Below are 9,348 nucleotides of genomic sequence, written 5' to 3'. Positions count from 1 at the left end.
CACGGTGTTACTGGAGGCCAAGGTAATGCCATTCAGAGTAAGAATCTGCTTAGATACTATATTTCTAAGATTTTCAGGGCCGAGTACAATAACCTCAGTTTTATCTGAATTAAGAAGCAGAAAGTTAGCGGCCATCCAGGTCTTTATGTCTTTAAGACATCCCTGCAGTTTAACTAATTGGTGTGATATATCTGGCTTCATAGATAGATAGAGCTGGGTGTCATCTGCATAGCAGTGTAAATGTATGCTATGTCTTCTAATTATGCTGCCAAGGGGAAGCATGTATAATGTAAACAGAATTGGTCCTAGCACTGAACCCTGTGGAACTCCATAATTAACCTCAGCGTGTGAAGAGGACTCTCCATTTACATGTACAAATTGGAGACTATTGGATAGATATGATACAAACCACTGCAGCGCAGTACCTGTAATACCTACAGCATGTTCTAATCGCTCTAATAGGATATTATGGTCAACAGTATCAAATGCTGCACTAAGGTCTAGCAGGACAAGCACAGAGATGAGTCCACTGTCAGAGGCCATAAGAAGATCATTTGTAACCTTCACTAAAGCTGTTTCTGTGCTGTGATGAGCTCTGAAACCTGACTGAAACTCTTCTATTAAGCCATTCCTCTGCAGATGATCAGTTAGCTGTTTGACAACTACTCTTTCAAGGATTTTTGATATGAAAGGAAGGTTGGATTTTGGCCTATAATTAGCTAAGACTGCTGGGTCTAGAGATGGCTTTTTGAGTAAAGGTTTAACTACAGCCAGCTTGAAGGCCTGTGGTACATAGCCGATTATTAGAGATAAATTGATCATATTTAAGATCGAAGAATTAATTAATGGCAGGACTTCTTTGAGCAGTTTTGTAGCAATGGGGTCTAAAAGACACGTTGATGGTTTGGAGGAAGTAATTATTGAAGTTAACTCAGAAAGATCAATTGGAGAAAAAGAGTCTAACTTAACATCAATGGTACTAAGAGTAGCTGTAGATAATATTACATCTGTGGGATGATTGTTGGTATTTTTTTCTCTAATGATAAAAATTTTATTTGTGAAGAAGTTCATGAAGTCATTACTAGTTAACGTTAAAGGGATGGTTGGCTCAAAAGAGCCACTGACTTTCTGACTTTTTGTCAGCCTGGCTACAGTGCTGAAGAGAAACCTGGGGTTGTTCTTATTTTCTTCAATCAGTGACGAATAGTAAGATGTTCTGGCTTTGCGGAGGGCTTTCTTATAAAGCAGCAAACTATTTCTCAAGGCTAAATGATGATCCTCTAAATTTGTGACACGCCATTTCCTCTCCAGCTTACGAGTCATCTGCTTTAGGGTACGTGTTTGAGAATTATACCACGGAGTCAGGTACTTCTGATTTGAGACCTTTGTTTTCACAGGAGCTACAGTATCCAGAGTCGTATGTAGTGAGGAGGTAAAATTATTAACAAGATATTCGACCTCTGTTGGAGTAGTGTTCAGATAGCTGCTCTGCTCTATGTTGGTACAGGGCATTGAAGATGATAACAGTGGGTGGATTATATTCTTAAACTTAGTTCCAGCGCTTTGAGAAAGACATCTACCTTGATAAAGTCTACTCTCCACTGGTGTGTAATCAATTATTGTAAATGTAAATGTTATCAGGAAATGATCAGACAGGAGAGGGTTTTCAGGAAACACTGTTAAATGTTCAGTTTCTATGCCAAGATCTAGAGTGTGATTAAAGTGGTGGGTGGGTTATTTTACATGTTGAGAGAAGCCAATTAGCATCTACATGGATGTTAAAATCACCCACAATAATTATTTTATCTGAGCTGAGAACTAAATCAGATAAAACGTCCGAGAAATCAGACAGAAACTCTGTGTAAGGCCCAGGTGGACGATAGATGATAACAAGTAAGACTGGTTTCTGAGTTTTACAGCTGGGGTGGACAAGGTTAAACATCAGGCTTTCAAATTAATTTAAAGTCTGTCTTGGTCTTTCGTTAATTAATAGGCTGGTGTGAAAAATTGCTGCCACACTGCCCCCTCGGCCTGTGCTTCGAGATTTCTGGTAGTTAGAATGACTCGGGGTCTTGATTCATTTAAACTAACATAATTATCCTGCTGCAACCAGGTTTCTGTAAGGCAGGGTAAATCAATTTGTTGATCAATTATTAAGTCATGTACTAACAGAGGCTTGGAGGAGAGAGACCTAATAATTAAGAATCCACATTTCACTGTTTTACTCTTTGGTTCAGATGAGGATACAGTATTGTTCTTTCTTTGTGATTGTTTATGTTTAAGTTGTTTATTGCTGGAGGCACCAGGGCCTGTGCTGCCGGCTGAGGCTGTCTACAACACACCAGGGCTTGTGCCGCTAGCAAAAACCATTTGAGCCACACCAAGCCCTCTTCTCCTGGCATAGGCCATCTACAACACACCAGGGCCTGTGCTGCTGGCTGATGCCATCTCCAGCATACCAGGGCTTGTGCTGGTGGCTGAGGCCATCTACAACACAACAGGGCCTGTGCTGCTAGCTAAGGCCATCTACATTACACAAGGTCCTGTGCTGATGGCTGAGGGAAGCTACATTACACCAGGGCCTGTGCTGCTGGCTGAGGCCATCACATCACACCAGGGCCTGTGCTGCTAGCTAAGGCCATCTACATTACACAAGGTCCTGTGCTGCTGGCTGAGGCCATCTACATCACACCAGGACCTAAGCTTGGTAGAGGCCATTTACAGCACAAAAGGGCCTGTGCGCTGGCTGATGCAATCTACATTACACCAGGGCCTGTGGTGCTGGCTGAGGCTATCTACATTACACGAGGGCCTGTGGTACTTGCTTAGGCCATCTACATTATATCAGGACTGGTGCTGCTAGCTAAGGCCATCAACATTGCAACAGGGACTGTGCTGCTTTCTTAGGCCATTTAAATCACAGCAGGGCCTGAGCTTCTGTTGGTAGAGGCCATCTACGGCACACCAGGGCATGTGCTGCTGTCTTAGGCCATCAACATCACAGCAGGGCCTGTGCTTTATTGCTAAGGCCATCTCCATCACACCAGGGCCTAAGCGTCTGTTGGTAGAGGCAAACTACATTACACCAAGGCCTGTCCTGCTGGCTGATGCCATCTTAATTGCACCAGGGCCTGTGTTGATGACTGATACCATCAACAGCACACCAGGGCCTGTGCTACTAGCTAAGGCAAACAACATTGCTACAGGGCTTGTGCTGCTGTCTTCGGCCATCAACAGCACAGCAGGGCCTGTGTTGCTAGCTAAGGCCATCTACATCACACCAGGGCCTGAGCTTCTGTTGGTATAGGCCAGTTATAGCACACCAGCACATGTGCTGTTGGCCGAGGGCATCTACAGTACACAAGGGACTGAGCTGCTGTTGGTAGAGGCCATCTACAGTACACCAGGGCCTGTGCTTCTGTTGGTAGAGGCCATTTACAGCAAAACAGCGCATGTGCTGTTGGCTGAGGCCATCTACAGCACACCAGGGCCTGTGCTGCTGGTTTAGGCCATCTACATTACACCATGTGCTGCTCTTAGGGGCGATCGTGGCTCAAGAGTTGGGAGTTCGCCTTGTAATCGGAATGTTGCCAGTTCGAGCCCCAGCTTGGACAGTCTCGGTCGTTGTGTCCTTGGGCAAGACACTTCACCCGTTGCCTACTGGTGGTGGTCAGAGGGCCTGGTGGCGCCAGTGTCCGGCAGCCTCGCCTCTGTCAGTGCGCCCCAGGGTGGCTGTGGCTACAATGTAGCTTACCATCACCAGTGTGTGAATGGGTGGATGACTGGATATGTAAAGCGCTTTGGGGTCCTTAGGGACTAGAAAAGCGCTATATAAATACAGGCCATTTACCATTCACTTACAGGGGGGTCATCAGTGACTTTGTTGGCTGGTGTGAGACCAACGTACTCCAAATCAACGCCGGCAAGACAAAGGAGATGATTATAGACTTCAGGAAGAAGTCAGAATCAGAATACTTTATTGATCCCTGGGGGAAATTATTTTTTGTTACAGTGCTCCATTTTAAACCAACATTAAGACAAGACAGACAATACGCTAACTAAGAATAGTACAATATATACATATATATACATACATACATACATAAGTCACTTATAAATAAATATTTGGAAAAGAAACATGTGTAGTTGTAGCAGCAAACAGTGTGTTAAGTGGATGCGTTGTACAGGGAGATGGCCACAGGCAGGAATGATTTCCTGTGTCGTTCAGTGGTGCTTTTCGGTAATCTCAGTCTCTCACTGAACGAGCTCCTGTGACTGACCAACATGTCATGGAGTGGGTGGGAGGTGTTATCCAACATTGTCTTTATCTTGGACAGCATCCGCTGTCACCCCCTACAACACCGATGAACATCCAAGGGAAAGACATTGAGATAGTGGACTCTTATAAGTACCTGGGTGTTCACCTCAACAATAAACTGGACTGGACTACAAATACAGACGTCCTGTATAAGAAGGGCCAGAGCCTCCACCTGCTGAGGAGACTGAGGTCCTTCGGAGTCTGCAGGACTCTGTTAAGGACATTCTATGACACTGTGGCAGCATCTGCCCTTTTCTATGCAGTGGCCTGCTGGGGGAGTGGATGCACGGACATGGACAGGAGCAGGATTGACAAACTGGTGCGGAGGTCTAGCTCCGTGTTGGGATGTCCCCTGGAGTCCGTGGAGGTGGTTAGTGAGGGGAGGATATTAGTAAAGCTGACATCCATCATGAACAACCCACATCACTCACTGCATGAGTATGTGAGTGGGCTGAGCAGCTCCTTTAGTCAGAGACTGAAACACCCTCACTGCAGGAAGGAGCGCTTTCGCAGATCATTCATCCCAACAGCAGTTAGACTCTATAACTCCTCAATCACGATGTCATAAGCAGTGTTGGGTAAGTTACTTTAAATTAGTAACTTAGTTACATTACTAGTTACTTCTATCAAAAGTAACTCAGTTACTTCAAGTTACTCGTTACTTTCAGAGTAACTAGTTACTAGGGAAAGTAACTTTGGTTTTACTCAGAATTCTCTTGTTAATGTGTTGCTTCTGTAACTGGATACCCAGCCAGACTACCAGTCTTCTAGCTTGCTTACTTGCCACAAGTGCACTGTGCCACCTACCAATAGAAAGGAAAAAAATAATGTGCACACTTCCATGAGAGAAATCCCACGCCTGGACCGTCGTTGACCGCCGCATGATTCTAGCCTGCTTTTTACATCCAACACAAAAACTGCAGTCGTGGTGCTTTCGATTGTACTTAGAACTCGGAAATTCTGCCTTCTGTATAGGAAGATGCAGGTAACACCAGAGTGCAGATGAGCTGCTTACAGGGCTGGACTGGGACAAAAAAAAATCATCCTGGGCATTTTGACTAGAGACCGGCCCACCATTATAGGAAAAATCATAAAGCCTTTGAATGAAAACAAACGCTGTTGTGACAGTGATGTACACTGTTCTGATGGTATATATGTATCAATCTATCAATTGTTTGTTGTAAGACTCAGATAATTATTTTTTAAAAGCTAGACATTTTAAATGAGAATAAGAAAGAAAAGTATTTCCTTGTGCCCCCTCTCCCTGTTAATGCCCTACCTGCCCCCCTGGCAACACTTTGCTAGATCCGCCCCTGCACAGTTACCAGCTGTCAGCTACATAAAAAAAGGATCCTGGTGTTATTTCTCAGAAACAGTTCATAACTTCCCTTCAACTCATTCATGTCACCTAAAAGGTAAACCTGTTTCTCCATCACCTGTTCAGCTCTGATGATCCAGTAAGGACATCTCCTGGTTTCATCTTCATGTTTCCATCTCACCACATATACAAACCGATATCATGACCAGCAGCTTTACAGCTTGGCTCCAGCAAACATCAGCTGATACAAGAAATTAATATTAAATAAATTCTAACAACAGCTGATCAAGCTTAAAAGTGCTGCTGTTGTTTACCGCGACATCCGCTGGTTTCCTCTTTCTGGCGCAAAGTGGGCAATAAACAAACAAGAGAGAAAAGCCGATCAGCTGATCATTGATCAGTTTCATGATTGAAGTAGAAACAGGAGAGGGAGGGGGGAGAATGAGAGAAGAAGAGGCAGCTGTGCAGCGTAAACACAGAGTAACTCCAGCTTTGTGTCTTTTTCATTGTAGCTGAAGTCCGGGACAAAATGTTCCTTTTCACCTCAATACGAAACCCGTAAAATTTTCTCCAAATACAAGACGATTCTGTTTTTTACGGGACGGTTGGCAACTCTAATAATTAACCGTATGAACAAAATAAAGTTCAACATCCGTAACATTGCACCCACCCAGCTGTATAGAAACTCCGTCATGCTAGCTAGTACGCAGTACGAAAAAGTCAGCATAACGAAAATAAACTCCACCTAAACTTGATTTATATGTGACTGAGATAAACTGCAGGTTATAACTTCTTACCTGAAGTTCAGTTCACCTGATACTCGGACCGGCGGCTGCTTCAGGTCTCTCCTCTTGCATCCACCTGCTGGCTTCCACCACTTGCTAATGTTATTGAATCTGTGGAAGCTCCGCGATAGCCACCACACAAAGTAACGAATAACGAGCCTATTTAAATCCCAGTAACGAGTAACGCGTTCCTGGTTTTGGCATAATAACTAGTTCCCGTGCTCGTTACCACAATGATAACGTAGTTACTGTAACGCGTTACTTAATAACGCGTTAGTCCCAACACTGGTCATAAGTCACTGGACACTGTGAACATCCACGGTCACCACTTCATGCATAATGGACCTTCCATGACCTTCCAAGCTATATAGTTTATGTCTTCCATATTTCCAACTATATCCATAATCACATACTGTGTATGCTACCATTGTATATAGTGTATTATCTTACTTTTTTTCATTGATTGTACTTAATTGTGACGCAAAAATTTCCCCGTTGTGGGATCAATAAAGTCTTATCTTATCTTATCTCTTGGTAGAGGCAATCTGCAGCACACAAGGGCCTGTGCTGCTGACTGAGGAATTCTACACAACATCAGGGCCTGAGCTGCTGGCTGAGGTCATCTACATTACACCAGAGCCTGTGCTGATGGCTGAGGGAAGCTACATATACACCAGGGCCTGTGCTGCTGGCGGATGACATCCAAAGCACACCAAGGCCTGTGCTGCTGGCTGATGACATCTACATCACACCAGGGCCTGAGCTTCTGTTGGTAGAGGCCATTTACAGCACACCAGGGCCTGTGCTGCTGGCTGAGGCCATCTACATTGCACAAGGGCCTGTGCTGCTACCTTATGCCATCAACAATGCAACAGGGCCTGTGCTGGCGTCTTAGGCCATCAGCATTACACCATGGCCTGTGCCAATGGCTGACGCCACCTACATTACATCAGGGCCTTAGCTGATGTTGGTACAGTCCATCTAAGGCACACCAGGGCCGGTGCTACTGGCTGACGCCATCTACAGCACACCAGGGCTTGTGCTGTTGGCTGATTCCTTCTAAATTACAACGGTTCCTGTGGTGCTGGCTGAGGCCATCTACATTACACAAGGGCCTGTGCTGCTGACTGAGGAATTCTACAGTACACAAGAGAATGAGCTGGTTTTGGTAGAGGCCATCTACAATACACCAGGGCCTGTGCTGCTGTTTGCTGATGCCATCTACATCACACCAGGGCATGTGCTGCTTTTGGTATAGCCATCTACATCACACCAGGGCCTGTGCTGCTAGCTAAGGCCATCTACATTACACCAGGTCCTTTGATGCTGGCTGAGGCCATTTACATCACACCAGGGCCTGAGCTTCTGTAGGCTGAGGCCATCTAAAGCACACCAGGGCATGTGCTGCTGGCTGAGGCCATCTACTCAACATCAGGGCCTGTGCTGCTGGCTAAGACCATCTACATTACACCAGGGCCTGTGCTGATGGCTGAGGTCACCTACATTACATCAGGGCCTGAGCTTCTGTTGGCTGAGGCCATCTAAAGCACACCAGGGCATGTGCTGCTGGCTAAGACCATCTACATTACACCAGGGCCTGTGCTGATGGCTGAGGCCATCAACATTACATCAGGGCCTTAGCTGCTGTTGGTAAAGTCCATCTAAGGCACACCAGGGTGGGTGCTACTAGCTGAAGCTATCTACATTACTTCATGGCCTGTGCTGCAGTTGGCTTAGGCCATCAACAGTACACGAATGCCTGTGCTGCTGCTTGAGGCCATCATCACAACATCAGGGCCTGTGCTGCTTGCTTAGGGCATCTACATTACACCATGGCCTGTGCTGCTTGCGAGGCCATCTACATCACACAAGGGCCTGTGCTGCTGGTTGAGGCCATGTTAATTGCACCAGGGCCTGTGTTGATGACTGATACCATCAACAGCACAACAGGGCCTGTGCTACTAGCTAAGGTGTTCAACATTGCAACAGGGCTTGTGCTGCTGTCCTAGGCATTCAACATCACAGCAGGCCCTAAGCTTCTGTTGGTAGAGGCCATTTACAGGACACCAGCACATGTGCTGCTGGCTGAGGCCATCTACAGTACACAAGGCACTGAGCTGCTGTTGGTAGAGGACATCTACAGTGCACCAGGGCCTGTGCTGCTTTTGGTAGAGGCAATCTACCGCATACCAGGGCCTGTGCTGCTGGCTGAGGCCATCTACATTACAGCAGGGCCTGTGCTGATGGCTGAGGCTAGCTACATTACAGCAAGGCCGGTGCTGCTAGCTAAGGCCATCAACATTGCAACAGGGACTGTGCTGCTTTCTTAGGCCATTTACAGTACACCATCGCCTGAGCTTCTGTTGGTAGAGGCCGTCTACAGCACACCAGGGCATGTGCTGCCGTCTTAGGCCATAAACATCACAGCAGGGCCTGTGCTGCTAGCTAAGGCCATTTACATCACACCAGGGCCTGAGCTTCTGTTGGTAGACGCCATCTACATTACACCATGGCCTGTCCTGCTTGCTGATGCCATCTACATCACACTAGGGCCTGTGCTGCTGGTTGACGCCATCTTAATTGTACCAGGGCCTGTGTTGATGACTGATACCATTAACGGCACATCAGGGCCTGTGCTACTAGCTAAGGTGTTCAACATTGCAACAGGGCTTGTTCTGCTGTCTTAGGCAATCAACATCACAGCAGTGCCTGTGCTGCTAGCTAAGGCCATCTACAGTACACCAGGGCCTGTGCTGCTGGCTGAGGCCATCTACATTACACCAGGGTCTGTGGTGCTGGCTGAGGCCATCTACAGTACACCAGGGCCTGTCCTGCAAGCTGAGTTCATCTACACAACATCAAGGCCTGTGCTGCTTACTTAGGCCATCTTCATTACATCAGGGACTGTGTTGATGGCTGAGGAAAGC

Source organism: Maylandia zebra, linkage group LG6, assembly GCF_041146795.1.
Source record: "Maylandia zebra isolate NMK-2024a linkage group LG6, Mzebra_GT3a, whole genome shotgun sequence".
NCBI classification, from domain to species: Eukaryota; Metazoa; Chordata; class Actinopteri; order Cichliformes; family Cichlidae; genus Maylandia; species Maylandia zebra.
This window is presented reverse-complemented; position numbering follows the sequence as displayed.